This window comes from Mastomys coucha, unplaced genomic scaffold (genome assembly GCF_008632895.1).
Source record: "Mastomys coucha isolate ucsf_1 unplaced genomic scaffold, UCSF_Mcou_1 pScaffold13, whole genome shotgun sequence".
Lineage (NCBI taxonomy): Eukaryota > Metazoa > Chordata > Mammalia > Rodentia > Muridae > Mastomys > Mastomys coucha.
The window spans coordinates 77199309-77218862 of NW_022196895.1; the positions used below are offsets into that span (position 1 = coordinate 77199309).

General features: G+C 46.1%; 1 long non-coding RNA gene across 5 annotated transcripts in view; it reads left to right on the forward strand.

Moving 5' to 3' along the window:
* The first annotated feature begins 2948 nt into the window (after positions 1-2948).
* The window catches only part of LOC116087744, a 23118-nt gene continuing 6512 nt past the window's right edge, over positions 2949-19554 (forward strand). For 4 of the 5 annotated variants that reach the window (XR_004117606.1, XR_004117608.1, XR_004117609.1 and 1 more), the window contains exons 1-3: positions 2949-3212; positions 17757-17860; positions 18306-18508. This is a non-coding gene — a long non-coding RNA (uncharacterized LOC116087744). Of the gene's footprint in view, positions 3213-16060; positions 16415-17756; positions 17861-18305; positions 18509-19554 lie in introns of all 5 variants that reach the window. The other variant, XR_004117607.1, reaches the window with a different exon arrangement.

Sequence of the window (19554 nt, forward strand, 5' to 3'; positions counted from 1 at the left end):
TGGCAGAGATAGTGCAGCTGGGTATAGAATCTCGTTCTAAAGCAAGCCTTTCTAGGACCTAGAAATAGTTACCAAGGATTTTGTTTGGGAGGAAAAATCTAGAGATGGTCTGACTTTTTGTTTCCCTTTGTATTTAAATGTAAAGACACACAGTAGCTTTTGTATGGTAGGGAGATATGGCAGAACTTTGAAAGCAGATACCCATTAATTAATTGTTTTCTTCCTTCTGTGTTACTCTCTCCTCAAACACCTGGTGGTCTCTTTCATGTTTGTTCTCCATGGAGAATGAGAAGACTAGCTTTTAGAAGTGTAAGCATGTGTGTCTCCCCCTATCCCAAATTTCCCTTGACACTCTGGGGCTTACAGATGACAACCTTTCCCCAAGTTCCCCTTGACACTATGAGACTTGCATATGTAAGCTCTCTCCCAGGTTCACTTGAGGCTATGGAACTTGAAGATGCCAGAATGGATCTGGGAAGATTGAATTTGGGTGGTGTATCGTGTATTTCTAGAGAGCACCTGTCTATGAAAAGTAATGTCCAGAACTAGAATGGCTGTGACATTTCCCACTCTTGGTGTGTTCTAGTCTAAGCCTTGCTGTCCAGCCCTATGGGTTGGTCATGTCACATGGGAAGAGACAACACAGCTGTGGCCATGGTGACATTTTTAGGTCAGCTGTATATGTCCAGTGAAGTCACTTGGATCCTTAGAGGTGAAAGAGAGTTTACCAGGCTCCTGAAGAACAATATGCAGAAAGCTCAGCCACCAGTCTCAGCAAGCCTCCATCCAAATATGGATGCCAGAGGTCTAAGAGGAATCTCCCTTCACTTCAGGGCCCTGAGCTCTTCTGAGCATAGGAAAGGTGTATAACCTTCAAGGCTCACTTAGGTGCTTCCTCCATTCACCCCTATGCTGGCTGGCATCCACAGTTACTTCAGCCACTCTTCTCACCTGGCTATCCTACTCTTTGGGCTCACTTGCAGTGGCCTTTTGTGTATTTCTGACCATCCTAAGTCTTGTGACTTAGGAGGGAAAGCAGGCAGGTGACTGCACCTCATCTTCCTAAGATGAAAGTCCATGGAACATAGCTTAAAATTCTCCATCAGACTAAGGGTGCTGAGCCAGAAATGCTCTATGATCCTTGGACATAATGCATTAATCCAGCAGGTGCCAAAATCCTGGACTTCAACATGCTGCGTTGTTGATTCCAGTTCTTGGCTCTGCTGACTAACAGCTGTGTGACTTCAGGCAGGTCACTAAACCCATCTGAGTCTGCTTTATGGCAACACTTATCTTCCACTTAAGGCACTATGTAGGGAATAAACAGCATGAGATTACCATGGAACCCGACACACACACACACACACGAGCTATAACCACACCTGTTGAGTACAGGTGTGCACTGAAAAGTTCCTATCTCTTGGGCAGCACTATGATCAGAAGGCCAGGACCTCATCCTGTTTCTCTATGGACATCTCTGTGGAGCTTCATTGACTCAAACAAACAAACAAACAAACAAACAAACAAATAACCCATGGTAATTCCTCTCCTGCTTAGGATGTATATTACAATTCCCAGGCATAATAGAAAGGGTGGTTTCCCTCATCCTGTCAGGGAGATGAGTGTTTGACAAGCAAAGGAAGCCTTCCCAAGGCCATATCATCTCTCGCCATGAGCACATGGAACACAGTGTTAGAGGTTCTTTGAAGCTGATTAACATGACGAGGACTTCCATCACTGTGGAGAGTAGAATGTTGCAGATCCAGAACCAAAATGATCTCAGGCTATCTTTAGCTGCTCATTTCCTATGTAGAAGTTTGACCTGGTTCTCCCTTCCAGCCCTGTTTTCCCAGAAATAAGACTCAGACTCAAAACATGTTTACAACTAACCTGGCCACGTAGCTAGGGTCTTCTCTGACTAGATCATAAGATAACCCATTTACTTGATTCTACATTCTTCTACAGGGCTGATTACCTATGCTCAGGTGCTACCCACCCATCTACTTATGTCTTCCTGGATAAATCTTCTGTATCTCGCTCTGTATTAGAATCCTTTCTGCCTCCCAGATGTTCCAACTTCTATTCTACCCTTTCCCTAGGCCATAGGCCTTTTAATAGACAGATGCTGCATCCATACAACACACAAGATATTCTCTCGACACCCCTCTGTCTGACATCCTTGTGACTGCTAAGTGAAACCTTTCGGAAGGTACTAACAGATGCCTAGCATCTGCTTACTTAAGGACTAAGGCTGTTATCGGATAGTATGTGAGACCTATAGCTAATACATCTCCATTTGTGGTAACCCGCCTACTCGGTTTCCCTGCCAAAGCCTTTGAGAAGTGCCTTGACTTACGGTTTCCTTTTGTTCTGTAATTATAGAAAAACAAACATGGAACTGTTCCTGAGCTGGAACCTGAATCTGTGCATCTGGGCCTTGCTCACCCATATTTGAGTCTGAATAAGCTCTTACTGCCTTTGAGATGAAGATCATATGTTTGCATCTACAGAGCCAAGGAGACGAGCCCTGGATGGGTACACACACACACACACACACACACACACACACACACACACACACACCTAAACTGGGGATGGGCGGGGCAGAGTGCTGCTTCCTAGCTTCTGAGGAGAAGATCTGTTCTGGCTCCATATCTGGAGAATCTCAAGTCTGGAGATACAGTCCTGTTGTGAGCCATTCCACCTCCTTAGGATGCAACCTGGAAACACCCTTAGCTTGGGCCTTCTGGAAGCTGGAATTCAGGTGGTGACCTACCACTACAGGTTGTAGACCACATCCAGAAGCCCCCTGGGTTTTAAAAACCAAAGAATGACGTTTACAGGTTAAATGGTCAAGTTTAAACACAGAGGAATGCTGGTTCCTGGTGTGTAATAAGGGTTTGGAATCAGAATCTGGTGCATGTCAGAGAGGCTCCCTTGTGCTGGATGACAATGACTCTGTGGCTGCTGGCTGTAACACTAGGGCAAAGCCAGGCCCATCTGGCTACAGGGTGTACAGTGTGAATTGCTTGGGTAATGCCCCTAGCCTCACCCCATGGACCGGATCCCCTGGGACCCCTTGTGAGAGTACTATAACTTCCAGCATGCTCACCTCTCCTGGGACAGTGTCCTCTGCCTGAAGAAGACGCCAGCCACTGCCTGCTCTCTTCTAGGTCTCAGGACCTTATTGGATCCAGCCAGTGGTTAGTCATGTACGTGTGGGGTTTGCAACCGAGAACCATAACATGGTCAAAACCCTTGCTGCCCAGTCTAGCAGCTGATAGATAGTCATAAACCTTCCCCACCCCCTGGGACAGAATGAGAGGCCTGGTCTCCTGGCCTCCACTTCCTGTCATTGAATGCTAGGGAGAGATTCAGTACCATTTAGATTAGCTCTTAGGGACAACAGAGTTAGACATGTGGGGAGATCTATTCAAAGTGTGGATATTTGTATCCTAGTCAACTTTAATAGACATAAATGGAAAGAAGGAAGGTCTGGGCTATAGACTATCCTCTCTATATAATATATGTACTCATATGTATGTAAAACACATAAGATACATACACATATATCCATAGATAGATAGATAGATAGATAGATAGATAGATAGATAGATGTCCTTTAGGAAAATATTAATATGTGGCTGCATCATCTATGTGAACATATCATGAATGACATATACATGCCATTTGATATATATATGTATAAATATATCATATACATATATATATATATGTGTGTGTGTGTGTGTAAGTATATCCTCTGTGTGTGTGTGTGTGTGTGTGTGTGTGTGTATGGAGAGAGAGGGGAACAAGGAAGGAGAAAAATAAGTTTCATGTGCAAATGTAGATATTTATATCACTTAGCTAAAAAAACTGCAGTTGATAGATGTGATGTGATGTATTTGTGTGTATTTGTGTGTGAGACAGAGAGAAAGAGAGAGAGAGAGAGAGAGAGAGAGAGAGAGGAGGAGGAGAGGAGAGACTACTCTAGGTGCAGTGCCTTTCTTTTCTCTCTATAGATTTTGAGCTTTTGCTTCTGTGCTGAGAAAGGCACTAGGCATGATAAATCCCTTCCACAAACAGAGAGAAATAAATACTTTCCACAAAGAGGATCATGAAGTATATTTTTCCCAGGGAGCTCCATTATTTTATAAGCAGTTCCCTTTTTCATCTTTACTGTGCTAGCTTTGACTGGCCAGACTCCTGGCCACGGTCTGGGCCTGCTCTCTGCACCATCCCCAACATCACTCACATTCAGGAGTTGGTGGGGTGGGGGAGGGGTAGCTGGGCCCCAGATCATCACCCAGTCAGGCTGCTTTGACACCTCTGAAGGCAAGATGAATGGCCAGCTGCCTCTGTGGGCGGTGTTCTCAAGCAAGTGGTCCTGCCTTGTGGCTGCTCCTTGCTCTCTGTTTCCTGTGTTGCTAGCTTGTGTCCTCCATCCCGATGGTGATGGGTGGTGGCTTCCTCACGATAAGCACAGAGGAGAGGATGAGAGATTCCCACCGTGGCTTTAACAAGCGCAGCACAAAACACCAGGGAGCTGTTGTTAGTTATCCTTATTTCTAAGTAATGCTGGATGCAGGACTGAGTTTAGACGTCAACATATCACGTTGGGAGAGACAGCTCGACAAACTGCCAGTAACCCCCGAGTAACTAAGCTTTCCACCTTTGTCCTGCACTGACTCTCACTGGAATATCTCTCCTCCCTTCCACTGTCTCTTGTATGTGGCATGTGCACATGAATGTGGCAGCGTTGAATGTCACTCCACAGGGCATCATACATGTCATTTTTTGAAGCAGGATCTCTTACTCTAGACTTCGCCAATTCAGTTAGGCTGGCTAGCCCAGCACCTCCCTATGACCTCACAGTTAGTTTTGGGAAAGAGCTTTATTTAGCAAGGCAGTAGTTTTAAGGGAAGGCAGTGCTCTGGAGGGACACAGCCTTCTTTGCTTGGAAGCTTCAGTGTGGTGAAAGCGTTTTCCTAAGGCTGTAGCTTTGGGCAGCAGCTGGAAACTGCCTTGCTGATGAGTCACTTCAGCTCCAGGGGCGTCACCTTGGGGAAGGTTAGGACTTGTGCTCTCTGCGAGACTGTGGGCATCCCATGATTCACCTGCTGTAGTCTCCTGCAGACATGGCTGGAGTTCAGAGGCTGGCGATGGGTGGCCAGACAAGAAATGAATGAGCTCACGCAGGAGAACATGAAGTACTCCTGGGCCAGCCAGGAACTCACGCAGGAGAACATGAAGTACTCCTGGGCCAGCCAGGAGCTCACGCAGGACAACGTGAAGTACTCCTGGGCCAGCCAGGAGCTCACGCAGGACAACGTGAAGTACTCCTGGGCCAGCCAGGAGCTCACGCAGGACAACGTGAAGTACTCCTGGGCCAGCAGCGACAGGTTGGACATGCGGTGGCTTTGCAGTAAATGCTCTCTTCTGTCTTTTTGGTGTTATGTGCCTTGCTTAGGAGCTCAGTCTAAGGTAATAAATGCTATGCCTTTGTGTTCCATGCCACAGGTTTAATAATGAAAGATTGTTTTATTTCTCTTCAAATAAGTTGTCTAGAGTGGGGCTTTGAATGAGAATGGCTCCCCATAGGCACACATGTGTGAGTGTTTAGTTTCCAGTTAGTGGAACTGTTTAGGAAGAATCAGCAGGTGTGGCTTTGTTGGAAGAGGTATGCCGCTGGAGGCGGGCTTCGAGATTTCAAATCCTCATGCCAGGCCCAGTCTCTCAGCCTCCATTTTGGATAAGATGTGAGCTCTCAACCACTCCTCCAGAAGTGTGCCTGCCTGCTGCCATGCTTCCTGCCACAATAATCGTCTCCTAAGCCTCTGACACTGTAAGCGAGTCCCCAGTTCAGTGCTTCATTTTATAATTTGCTGTGGTCAGGGTTCGCAGAGATAGAACATGGGCCAAGAGCAGTAGACTGTTTTTACCTGGGTTGATGGCTTCCAGATCCTTCCTTTGTATCCAGCTGTATTTAGCAGAGTTGCCAGCCCAGTCTCTTCTTTGGCAACCAGACAAGCCATCATCCCAGGATCTGGATGCTTTGGATACTGCCTGGACCTTTTCAGGAAGATGGAGATCAGCTGCAATGACCACCATAGCCTGTTGCAGGAGGTTTTGCTCTGGACATGACCACTGCAGCCAGGCTGCGGATGGATGGATCAGTGAACACTAGATACCCTGCTCAACCTGCAGCTGCTCTTGCTCTGGCCAATGGAGGAGGCAGCACTTCCTCTAGCTGCTGTTGATACTATGCAAGACATGGGATTGATTCATACGTGAGACCAGTGATTGCTGGAACTGGAACCTGTGTGGCGATTGACAGGGGTGTTAAGGTGACCACTGCCATGCCACGTTTGTTTGATGGTAATATAAGCTGCTTTCTTGCCACTGCTTGATTATTTGGGAGGATCTCTCTTGGGTGTGAAAGTTGGGCCAGATAAAAGCTCTCTTCTGAATGGGCTGTTCATCTATGTGTGGACTTTTACCATAAGCAAACCAGACTGGAAGATGTGATACTGTGGTTTCCTGATTCAGCAGCAGCAGTAACTGGCAGTAGTATCCCAGATGCTCATCAAGAGCAGGGAGTGTCTTCGTGTCCTTTCTGGTGGGTGTGATAAAATTCTCCCACAAAATCAACCTAGGAGACAAGGCATTTACTCTAGCTCAGAATTCTAGGTTACTGTGTCTTACTGTGAAGATGCCACAGCAGCAGAAGCTCAGAGCCCCAAGTAACACCCTCAGTCAAGAGAACAGAGAATGAACAAATGCTCACTGGATGCTCAGTTTGTGTATCTCCAGTCTATAACCTGAAGTTGCAGGAATGGTGCCACATGTAGTGGGCAGTCCCAACATAACCAAGATGCTCCTTCCCAGATGTGTCCCAGGACCAACCTAATCTAAACAATTTCTCCTTGAGATTCTCATCTCTGGTGATTCTAGATGGTTAGATTAAAACTGCTATGTGGTTGGAGATGGGTGGGAGGGACTCAGATACTCAAACCTCTGAACTTAGTACAGAAAGTTCTAGAGAATTACTAAGAGCTAAGAGTCACTTATCAGAGACCCTGAGTCATAATACTGGGCTGGGGGAAAGTCAAAGAGTTCTGGAGATTGGTGGAAGTCGGAAATTCCAGTGAGCTAAGAGAGACAATGGGGAAGCTGAGGCCAGAGGATGAGAGATCAAAAAACCTGAAGGTAGAAGTCTAGGCTTCAAAGACTGACCAGGGTTTGAGAGAGTTTTCAAGGGTCAGAGCAACAAGTCCTAACACCTGAAGCTCAGAGATCAACTTCTAACTTGTGGGTATTGGCCTGTAAGCCCCCAGTGGTCAGCATATGCTTCAAGTACCTATATTAACCCAAAGCTCTGAAATCTCAGGGCACAGACATCTGATCCAAGTCTTGGAGCACAAAGCCTCAGTTTGGCACATCTGGGTGTGAACCTCTGGAGTTCTGAGATATCATTGCTACAAAGGCATTCTTGCTTCCTGAGAATGGACTTCAAATTAATGAAGTGCTTCCATGCAGAAGCAGGAGGCGGGGCAAGGATCCATAATTGGTGATGGAGGAAAGAGCCTGAAGTTGCTAGTCCCTCAGGATTCTCCCCCATGTGATGCTGTTTCCACACCCAGGCCCAAGATAACAAGGGCAAGGAATACTGGCTTAATTTTTTGTAGAATTTCTAATCACAAAAGATACCTTCATTGAGTTATGAAGCTACATGCTGAATTTGGAAGTCCATAGACTTTGAAGTGTTGGGTGTTTTCTTTCGGAGGAGCAGATGGCCTTCAGGTGAGTCAAGCAGTCAGGGGCTTCCAAGTGGGGTGACCTACCATGGGGACTCCATATTCTTGCACTACATTCTGTATTCGCAGACTAAGAGTGTCAGCAGAGATTTTGTCAAGGAGAAGATGGCCAGATTTGTGGGTTCAGACAGGGCACGGTGCCACTCTCAAACCTGACAGCTTTGACGAATGAGAGAACAGTCACCTGACCACCTTGTCAAAAGGCCAGAGCCTCCTGCCTCCTGTCTTTAACAGACAGATTACTGGGCAGCACTTTACAAAATGAGAGAGTCAGCTCTGGCCTCGGTAGCACTCTGAGGGAGCCCTTACCTTCTGGGAACAGGGCAAGGAGCAATGAAGGATGGGCTACTCACAGGAAAGCTCCTCATGAGCATCATGGTACCATGGATCTCCACCTAGAGAGGATGGGCTAGCTGAGATCTCATATAATCAGCCACACAGATAGTGCAAATCATCATTTAAACCCAGGCTCAAATGTTTTGCCTCAAAGCACAGCCTTCATTTGTTCTTTGAACAAAATGTTTGTAAATATTTATTGTGCACTGTAGGCTTCGTGAGCATGAACCAAATTTTGGGAAATAGTTGAAGAATTACTCATCAGCATGGTTACTACTGTACTTTCTGGCCAGAAATGTATGGTCCTGACTTAAAAGGCAAAAGCAACGTTTTTTACAAAGACAAGTAAAGGCAGACATTTGTTAAGAGTGGGTTGTATGATGGAAAAAATAAACTGTAGAAACTTAAAGAAACAAGGAGGAGTTCTCCACTCTTTAAAACGTGTTATGACATAAAATCCCATGGGAAATTCTAAGAGAATGCTGAGGGGTCTTCCCTGGAAGAATTAAAGAGACAACATGTTGACACAGTCTGCTGACACTGCACTGTGCACAGAAAGCAGCCGTGGCTCCCCACTATACTTGCTTAAATAATAACATTTTGTTGAGAGTATGCCAAGACAGAAATTTACATTATATTTAGAAAAGAGATGTGTCTTTTTAGTATCTTCATTTTCACTGTGTTAAGAAAAGTAAGCACAAATAAAATATATGCAGAATCCTATATACAGCATTGTGCAGGGAACATCCACATTTGAATGGACATGACCAGGTTCTCCATGGTGTAGGAGACGTTACCGACTGATGGGTGGGTAAAAGTTAGAAAAAAGGGACAGATGATACTAAGAACTTCTCTGGAAGGGTGGGATGAAGGGCCCTTGGTGTACACACTGTCTAGAGGGTGAGTTTGACCATTATACATTGTTTATATATCCCATGATGCTTAGGGGCACCATAGCTATCCTGATCACAGACACCCTCCTTCAATTCCAAATATGTCATCATTAAGTTATGCTCTTTAGACTTGACTTTGCAAAGGTCATTTTGACATACGAATATGAGCTTTCAATGTCACTTCTGATATAATAATATCAGATCACTAAGAAGATAGTTGCCACCGAGGCCTAAAGTGAAGCCAGCAGAACCAAACAGAGATCATCATAGTTGTGTCTGTGGTTTATCTCACCATTAGTACCGTTCTTCCCAAGAGTCATGCCTGCGGTTAGGATTCCAAAGACATTCCAAGTAACTATCCTTAAAAACAAAAATACCATGCATGCAAATAACAGAATCAAGAGACAGAGACTCCCATATTCTGTTCAATGTGGTGATGCAAAACTGGAATGAGGTATGGTTTTTAGTGTAAAGGTTGGTAAAAGAGTATCTCTTACAGAAAGGGTGTCTCTGTCATGTGGCCTGAAGATAGGACCTCTGTCATGTGGCCTGAAGATAGGACCTCTGTCATGTGGCCTGAAGATAGGACCTCTGTAGTGTGGCCTGAAGATAGGACCTCTGTCATGTGGCCTGAAGATAGGATCTCTGTAGTGTGGCCTGAAGATAGGATCTCTGTACTGTGGCCTGAAGATAGGATCTCTGTAGTGTGGCCTGAAGATAGGACCTCTGTCATGTGGCCTGAAGATAGGACCTCTGTCATGTGGCCTGAAGATAGGACCTCTGTAGTGTGGCCTGAAGATAGGACCTCTGTAGTGTGGCCTGAAGATAGGACCTCTGTCATGTGGCCTGCAGATGTGACCCAAAGGTACCATGCCAATCACCAGTGGAGTTCTAATAATAAAATTGTATGGGATGAGTGAACTTGTGGGAACAAAACATACAGACACAACTGTGAGACAGTCTATATCCTCCTCCACTGCCACTGGTACTGATATTACTGTGCTGAGTTCTGGATGTGAAGATATAGAGAAAGTTAATCATACCTATAAAATAATCATCACTCCCTCTGTGCCGCTATGATGGCTAATATGGTCAACGTGAGCATCCAGAAGCATCCAGCAGATGAGGCTCTGGGCGCATCTGTGAAGGAGTTTCTTGATTTGCTTGGGGTAACTGGGATGGGAAGTCCCACCTCAATGTGCATGTCACCATCCTACAGGCTGAGGTATTGGGCTGAAGGCAAGTGAGAAAACTGAGCAAGAGCATTGATCTCTCCCCACCTCGTCCTCAGAGATGCAGTGTGGCCAGCTGCCTCCAGCTGTCTCTGCCATGATTGCCTGATTGTGAGAGGCTGAACCCCTGAACTGTAGAAACCTCCCTTTTCTGAGCTGATTGTGTCAGGCATCTTTGCCCCAACCTGAAAAGCAATTGTAAAGGCTATTCCTGGTTGTCAACGTGACTCTATTTGGAATGAACTACAATCCAGAATTGGTGGGCTCACCTGTGATCCAGATCTTGAAGCTGGAAGACACAAGCTTCTGACTTGGATCTTGGTTGGCATGGAGATCTTGAGGCATAGTGGCTGTGAAAAACTTAGGCCCAGGCAAGGTATTACATACCTTTGATTCCAGGAGGCTGAGGCAAGGAGATCTCTGAGTGCAAGGTCAGCCTGGGGCAAAGTAAGTCCCAGATCCAGGCGTGGTGCTAGACACTGTTAATCTGGGCCACACCTTCTGCGAGAGGTCTGCATAAGGACATTGGAAGAAGGAAGATTCTCTCTTCTTCAACTGCTCTCACTTACTTGCCAGCACATCTGCTAGAACCTATGTCTACAGAAGACCAGCTGAAACAACTAGCCTCATGGGACTGAGCAACTACTAGATTCTTGGACTTCCCATTCACAGCTGCCCTTGTTGGGTTGGTTGGATACAGACTGAAAGTCATCACAATAAATTCCCTCAATACAGAGAGATATTCCATAAGTGCTGTGACTCTAGAGAACCCTGACTAATACAGCAATTAATACGGTTCTCCACCTGGAATCAGTGTAGAGTACTATTTCAACCAGCCAATTAGTGGGCTGCATTAAAGACACAGCCAGATCTGCTAGTAAATGCCAGATACAGGTAGTGAGTTAGAACCCACCTACGGTGTTAACGACTACTTCCTTCAGAACAACTCATCGCCAGGATAGGGTTGTTCACCACAACTGAAATATTATTCAAATTGTATTGTTGTATAAAGAATACAATTTTTTTCAGCCATGATAAATCTATTGTAGAGGTGGAGGATTTCCCAGATCCTGTTTATCTAGACTCCTTCAATCCAGGGCTGGAGGGTAGGGTTGTCACTATCTCAACAAAGTGTCAGTGATATGTGAGATCCAATGTTGATACAGATGATTTGGTTTGCAAGTGGCCTGCACTACACTGTCCACAGCTCATTGGTGAAGGTGAGTCCTATATCCAGGGACAAGGCATCCAGAAAGGAGAAAGAACCGGAAAAGACAACAGACGCTAGCATTTCCCTCAAGTATCCTAGTATGTGCAAAAAAATATAATCAAATTCCTTGATTATATAATCAAATAATTCCTTGAAAGATGGAATAAGTCAAATTTATGAAGATAAAAAGAATGAAACATTCCTAGCCACATGGAGAACTGCAGACACATGGGTGCCATACAGTGAGAGGCTCAAGCACAGAAAAATCCAGACCTGAAGATAACCATAGCCAGCACGGAATTTCCAGTGTGCCTTCTTGGAAGAGAAAGAACCGTTAAGGCCAACCTTTCTTTCATGAAAGAGGCTGCCTGTAGGAGAGATTCAGGACTCAAAACAATCCATCCTAATGATGTGGACAAGAATACCATCAGTGCAGTAACAGGTAGAGAGGACGGGGTTAGACGCCAAGTAACATGTGGTAGTCAAGGGAAACAGCAAGGGACAGAGTACTTCATGGCAGGAAGATTTTCCTACTAAAGGTAGGAATGAGTGTCAGTCTCCATTTTCCCAAGAATTGTGATTAGAAGCATATGAGGGAGGGAAGAGGGACCATGGGTTATAATCATGGAATCTCTGAAGCCCTGAGCTTGCCATGTGTAAGCTGTAGACTGAGGCAGATGCCAATGTTACTCAGGAAGCTTGAAGGCCTGAGACCCAGGAGCTCAGAGGGTTGAGGGCAGAGTTTGAATATCTCAGCGGGAAAGAGAGAGAAGGGGTGGGGTGAGGAATTGTACTCTCCTATCCTTTGCCTTTGCGTTCTGCTGGGTCTCTATGTCTTGGGTAAAACACCTCTTGAATAACACCGATCTTCATTGAGTTTACTGATTCAAATATTAGTCTCCCACCCACTCACAGACATATGTAGAGACTGTTGCCATCAATGCCATTTGCTATCTGTATGTCCCTTAACTTTGTCAAGCTGACATAAAATTAACCTTCAGGAGAGGGACAGATTGCAAATTGATGGGGATGCAGGGCTGTGGAATCTTCAGACTCATTTTGTTTTGTTGAGATTTTAAGATGGCATAACACTGGAGTTGTTGGTACTGGGGATTTCTGATATCCTGAGGGTCTGGGGGCCTTTTAACTCTGAAAAATAATAATGAGGAAAAGTGATTAGCTATTTTAATAACGCAAGAAGCTTGTGTCTTCATCAGTTCTACTAGCTCTTTTGTCTTTGGGCAATGAGCAGATAAATAGTCTAACCCCAGCAAGAGATGCTGACTTTGCAAAAAGCAGTGAGGGACACAGACAAATACCCTGAGCTGCAGAAGCTCTGTTGTCACCCCAGGACATGGCGCATGCCCGCAGTAGCCTGGGTCTGGCAATCAGCACGAAGCTAGAGAATGGGTGAGTGTTAAGTGTACAGTAACAGACACATGTACATGCCAAAGCATGTTAGAGGGGACACAGAGAGTCCTCTTTTCCCTCCTGATACCTACGTGTCGTACAGTGAGTGAGAGGCTCAAGCACAGAAAGATCCAGACCAGAAGACAGCCATAACCAGCACTGACTTCCCCGTGTGCCATCTTGGAAGAGCTTCTCTCAGGTTAGGAGAGCAGCCCCAGTTGAAGAAGCTGGGGTAGAAACAGAGTAGACCCTTTGTTTCAACCATCTGAAGACTCAAAATCATGGTAATGACTGATAGAGATTTAAGCTGTTAGATGTGAGGAAGCTGGCTTTGAAGCAAACTGTTGCTGGAATGTAATTCTTTCATCTAATTGTTCATAAAACAAATATTTACAGGGGACTTCCTGTGAAAAGGTGCTGTGGCTATGGGATTTAGACCCCAGCACTGCCCTTCATGCAGATCTAGGACCTGTTCCAGGAGAGAGAACATTCTAGAACATGTAATCCTAATTGTCTGTAAACCAAGTCTCTTTCTTTTTAAACCACTTCTTCGTGGATCCCATGGCTCTAGGGTGCAGAAGCAAGGGTCCTTGTTTGGGCTTCCATATCCACATGAGCTCAAATCATTCTTGTCTCTCCAGACATCTACTGTTCATCCTCACAGAACCACGAGCAGAGATGGAGACCTGGACTATCCTAACCCTACTTCCACTCTGTGGAAGGAATTTAATTTTCTTTGTTTATTTGGAGTGTGTGTACATGTATATGTGTGTGTGTGTGTGTGTGTGTGTGTGTGTGTATGTGTGTGCATCTTTACCCACTGAGCCATACTGTCAGCTCAGACTCTGCAGAGCCATAAGACATCATCTAAGGTTAATACCTTGTCTTCCATGGCTTAGACTGGCCCCCACTGCTTCTCTTCCTGTGCCTTAGAATGGGACTTTCGTGGTCTCTACCTGGGAGTGTGCCCAAAGAGGCACAGCAAGTGCTTTCCCTTCTGAGTCTATGTTCATCCAAGCCTCCCCTTGGAATATCAGACTGGGTCTGACTGACACGGAGCTCCGGTCGCTCATCTGACCCATTGCTGCCTCAGAACCAACCAATGCCCTCACTCTCCCCCAGGAAAACCTAGTGCTCACCCAGAACTTCCGTTTCTTCTCACTCTCACCTGATCCTGCACTCAAAGACTTTAGGTTGATCCCAATCTTGGTCCAGAGCACCACCCATGCCTCCCTTCTCACGAGGGACCCTACTTCCCCCTCTTCTCCTGACAGCTTCAGCCAGGAACGTCCTTCCATGTTAACCAAGCCCCACGGACCTCAGCCACCTGTTGCAGTTGGCTTCCTACCTGGAACAGGGACTGACTTCCTGGCTCTGTGTGCATGGCTGGCTTTGCCTTTCCTGATGCATGAGGGCTACTCTATAGACTCTGCCTTGGGGAAGGAGCTTTGGTGCCATCTACCAGGCATCCAGCCCTGTCGGTGGGTGTTCAACAAGCAGGGGAGGGTCTGTGGGATTTGTATTCCAGGGTCCAAGGAATTTGTACTTCCTCACCCAGACTTACATGGAAGAGAAGAGCATGGCTATACTCTTAGCCACTGTGATTTTTAAAGGTTTCGAAAGCTAGGAGGATGTACCACCTGGATGGAGCAGACTCCACGTGGCCAACAACAGCGAGTGAGGTGATAGTTCCCACAGTATCTAACAGCCCTGCTAGCATGCACTCTTACATAAGGGATGCAACGTGGATGGTAGATAGATACAAGATCTGGTCAAGGCAATGCAGGGTGGGAGGTGATATGAACCACAGGGCCTGGATGGAGCCACTCAGGGCCATAGAAAATGTGTTCTGATTATGACAAGTCATTCCACCTCTTGGTGAGCCTCAATTTCCCCATCAAAATATTGGGTTGGCACTAATATCTTTCCTACTACGTATGTGGAAAATGAGCCATATAGACATGACAGACAGACCCATAAATTGTAAAATTTTTCCCTCAGAATCTATATTTATTTCTCTAGATATAAGATAAAATCTTGTCTCTGGAACCACTGTGATATTAAATGGAAATATTTTAAGACTCGACATGTGTTGCAAATAACAGCCCTGCTTTCTACAGATTTATCCAAGGGACAAGAACTGCCTTTCTGGGCTCCACAGGCTGGGCTGGGAATGGTCTTCCCTTTTCTCACAAATAAGAAGTTTTGGGCCCAGCAGCCTGCCCATGACATCAAGCTACTAAATTCGTATGACAGTCATGAAAGGCTCCCATCATTGGGGACACGGTGTGATTTTCCGCCTCTGACAAGCCTGTGTATTGAGTATGATAACAGTTACTTTGTCTTCATCCACTGCCCGAGTATCATATCAATCCATTTGATGATCCAGCCAGCCGAGCCCGGCACTTCTGTATCAATCTTCATAGAGCTCTGCCTGTTGTCTAACAAAAAGCCCTGAAATGAGATCACTCAATCACACTGCTGCCCGGCCCTGCGCGTGCCTGGAGGATTTTAGCTCCCTGTCACTTTCCCACTGTGGAGAAGAGAAAACGGGGCTAATTGCGGTGGAAACACCTGAGAGCCTTCAGAACAGAGCTGACTGGGCAGACCGTGTGGGAGCCAAGGCACAGACTGGACAGCGCAGGCGCTTTAAAGCAAGGCTACGGACGGTAGCATATAGAGAGAGGTACTTCCGTTCACTGATGTCCCCCCATATGAATTGTGGGGCCTGGGATGCTGGTTCCTGAAAGGCAAGTTTTTTGCCTCTCTGTCCTTTCTAGAAACATCTAGATAATCCATTACTTGTTAGATGGACAGTGACAACCCAAAATCGTGCCAGGGTTTTCCTTAAATTTAAGGTGGAATAAAAACATTTCATAAATCAGAAAATATGTCAAGAAAAAACTATACTACATTTAAAACCTGCAATGGCGATACGGGAGGGGCAGATAACAACAGGATCCCCATGTTGCTTGTACATTTCAGTAGTTATATCAGAGAGAGGCGGAGGGGGGGAGAGGGAGAGAGAGAGAGGTGGGAGGAGGAGCTCTTCTTCATCCCATGTGTTCCTACTCCATTTTGAGAAGTCTGGGGCACAGGGGGAGACAGTCAAAGAAATCAAAGAAAATGCAAATCTGATAAATCTAGAAATGTCTTTTCCAGGAGGAGCAGCAGAAAGACACCGGCAACTGAGAAATGTGGGGAAGCGTTTTAGTCGGTGGTCTGGACTCTTGTGTGAGCAGTTTCACAGATGGATGCTTCCGAACTGGAAGGTCTTCAGTGTCTCATTAAAGAGACGGCACACTGCTTTTAAGAAATGAAGGAATGCCCAGTCGCTGTCAGCTTGAGAACAGAGTGTTGACCTTCAGTGCCCTTGAGAAAGGCTCTGTGTGCCACAGTACACCTGCGCATCTCCACCCTATCTGCTGGGGAAGGGCATATCACCCAGATCATTCTGAATCAGGCCAGGACTCACTTCTGGAAACATGAGATATGAAGGGACTGTGTCATTTGCAGGTACTGCCGTGTCCCCGTGGGCCAGATGCCGAGGAACATGTTAATTATTTCCCTTCATACCAAACCTTTATGCTTTAAATACAGTCTCTCAGAAACCCACAAGCAGATGTGCAGCGGTATAACACAAATGAAGAGCCACGCTGAGGTTCTTTAGGCATGCCGGTGGGAATTCTGGGGTGTCGGGTGGTGCACATGGGGCCCCCTTGCACATCTGTGGCTAAGGCTCTGACCCCTATTTGGCTTTTTGTGCATTTGTTTTTCTCCTATTTTAAGTAGCACAGGGACAAACAATGTCGCTAATGATTTCTCTGTGACCCAATTTGGCTATAGTTTACACACACACATAAAGTTCTTGATGCAATATTGGAAAGACACAAAGTGACATTAAACCCGAGTTCCTGCTGCATAGCAAAAAATATGGTACAGAGGAAAGAAGACCCCGGGAACGGCTTTTCTCTTTCTTCCTTAGGAAAACGTTCTTTGTTGTGACCTTGGGATGTTTGTGAGGGACGGCAGAAGATGGGAAAAGTGCTAAGGATGCACAAATATACAGCTCAGATTTGGCAAAAGGTGCCGTAACAAAATTAATGTCTCATTTAATCTACACTCTTCCCCCAGCTCCACACGGGCAGAGAATCCCTCTGCTGCAGAAAATCTAATGACCAGTTTTGCAACGTCACCAATTTTATTTTTTTCCAATCATTCGAATACCTCAGCCTCAATTAAGCTCATAAACTTCCTACCTATGGTTTGGTTGGGTGAGCAACGGCTTGTAGAGGAGGAGTTGGATGGGTGTGCTGTCCGTGTGAGATATAGTCCAATCAGGACCAAAGTTTTCCTTGTCAATTTTGATATATCCGATAATAGCTGTACGTTGTCTCACAGTGTCCAATGTCCTGTGAAGATGGGCTTTTCATATTCTTTATTGTTTTTTACTGACAAAACGTTACCCAGACTTTTGCAGTTTTGTGAAATGAAACAACCGTAAAAACAATATATAATTTAGCCTCTTCTGCCTGGCTGGAGCCCCATCCTGTGACTGGTTTTGGTCAGGATCTATAAGTCCTATTGATCGAAGATGCCTTATAAGCATAGCCCATGCCCAAAAACACAGCCCATGCTGGTCTTCTCTGCACATGTGTGCCAGAACATAACTGCTGGTCATCTAAAATCTTATTTCCTGACGTCTTGGACTCTGGGGATGCAAGAGGAGTACAATGCCGCACGAGGCTTCACGTTGTCCCTTGTCTGGTCCCCACTGGTGTCTTCGGCAGGTGGCTTGATTCTTCTTAGAAATCCCAGTGCACATACTCATGTCTCGCCCTTTATCCTGCCTTTGTAGGGACAGCACCTCTGGGGAATTGACAAACCAGCCCGCAAATTCTTGTGTCAATGAAGCCAGCCCATGGTCATGTCCACAAGTGCAGGCACACTGATGCATGTAGGGTAAGTTATTGGTGAACTCACATGGAAGGCACGCACATGGGGATGTATGCAGATTCAGCACATATGTCAGGCTCAGTCCTGTATCAACCCCCACCCCCTTACACACACAAACACACACACACACACACACACACACACAAACACACACAGACACATACACACACACAGACACACACACAGACACATACACACACAGACACATACACACATACACACATACACACACATACATACACATACACACATACACACACACACACACACACACACGTGTGCGTGCCACATCCATTGTCTAGGTCTCTTTGTTAACTACAATCTCTATAGTCAGAAGAATTACTTAAGATTCACTTCCATCTATTTTAGTGGGAGACTCAATGGTTAAAGGGTGTATTTGCTGAAGGCATTGCTCATGTTTCCTGTAGCTGTTTTGTTTTTTTTTTCACAGCATTTAACAGGTGTGAATTGGCTGTGGTTAGCATAGACTTCCTGCTGTGAGCTGGCCTCTTCCCTTCACTGAATCCCGAATGCCCAGTGTTTGCACCTCCACAGCACTGGACGGGGTCTGTGAAGTGCACTCCTGTTGACATGGGTCATATACAGATGCTCTGTGCAGAATGCACAGAGACTGGGAATGTGCAATGCTCAAAGGTGAGACACCAGTCCTCAGAGGCCAAGCCCCACCCCTTGGCTGAATCTGAAGCCAGTGAGCCTGGCACTGCTGCAAGCCTGAGACTTGTGATTGGTTCATGGGTGTTCAGGAATGAAGCCTTCATGGTGGCCTCCTCTAGATGTGGGTTCACAGTGCATTCCCTGAAGCAGAGAACCCCAAGGCTTGAAGAGATGGCTGACCATTCCAGATTATTCAGAAAGTCTAGAATTGGAGGTCAGTACAGTGGTCTTGCCAGTCTCCCTGGGCTCCTTCTAGACTCATCTTCTCTGTCAACATCATCCTTACTGAAAACCCACCATTCCCTGATTCAACAGAGGGGCTTGGCTGTGTCTTTGTCTTTGCTGAACAGCCAGAGTTTATGACTCTTACCTTTTAAAGAACAACATCTCTGTCTCTTATGATTTTGATCTCCAGGTCAAAAACTGGAGATTTCATTGTAATCACTTTACAAGTAATGAAATTAAGACCAAGAGAATTAAATACATGCCAAGGTCATAGGGCTTCTTAGAGGCAAGGTTCAAGTCTTCACCAAGGGCTTGGTCTCACAGCACATGGAAGATAATGCCTTCTGCCCTTTGGGTGTCAGGTCAGAGCCAGGACTACAGGTTGGAGCAAGAGCTAAGAAATGGTGAGGTGGAGTTGGACAAGTTTCCAAAGGTGGACATGGGCAAGGAATGCCTAGAGCTTTGCAGGTGGGGCAGGTGCAGGTGGAGCAGGTACAGGTGGCCCAGGTCCAGGTGGAGCAGGTGCAGGTGGGGCAGGTGCAGGTGGAGCAGGTGAAGGTGGGTTAGGTACAAGTGGAGCAGGTACAGGTGGGGCAGGTGCAGGTGGAGCAGGTACAGGTGGGATAGGTGCAGGTGGAGCAGGTACAGGTGGAGCAGGTGAAGGTGGGTTAGGTACAGGTGAAGCAGGTACAGGTCAGGCAGGTACAGGTGGGGCAGGTACAGGTGGGGCAGGTGCAGGTGGGGCAGGTACAAGTGGGGCAGGTGCAGATGGAGCAGGTACAGGTGGGGCAGGTGCAGGT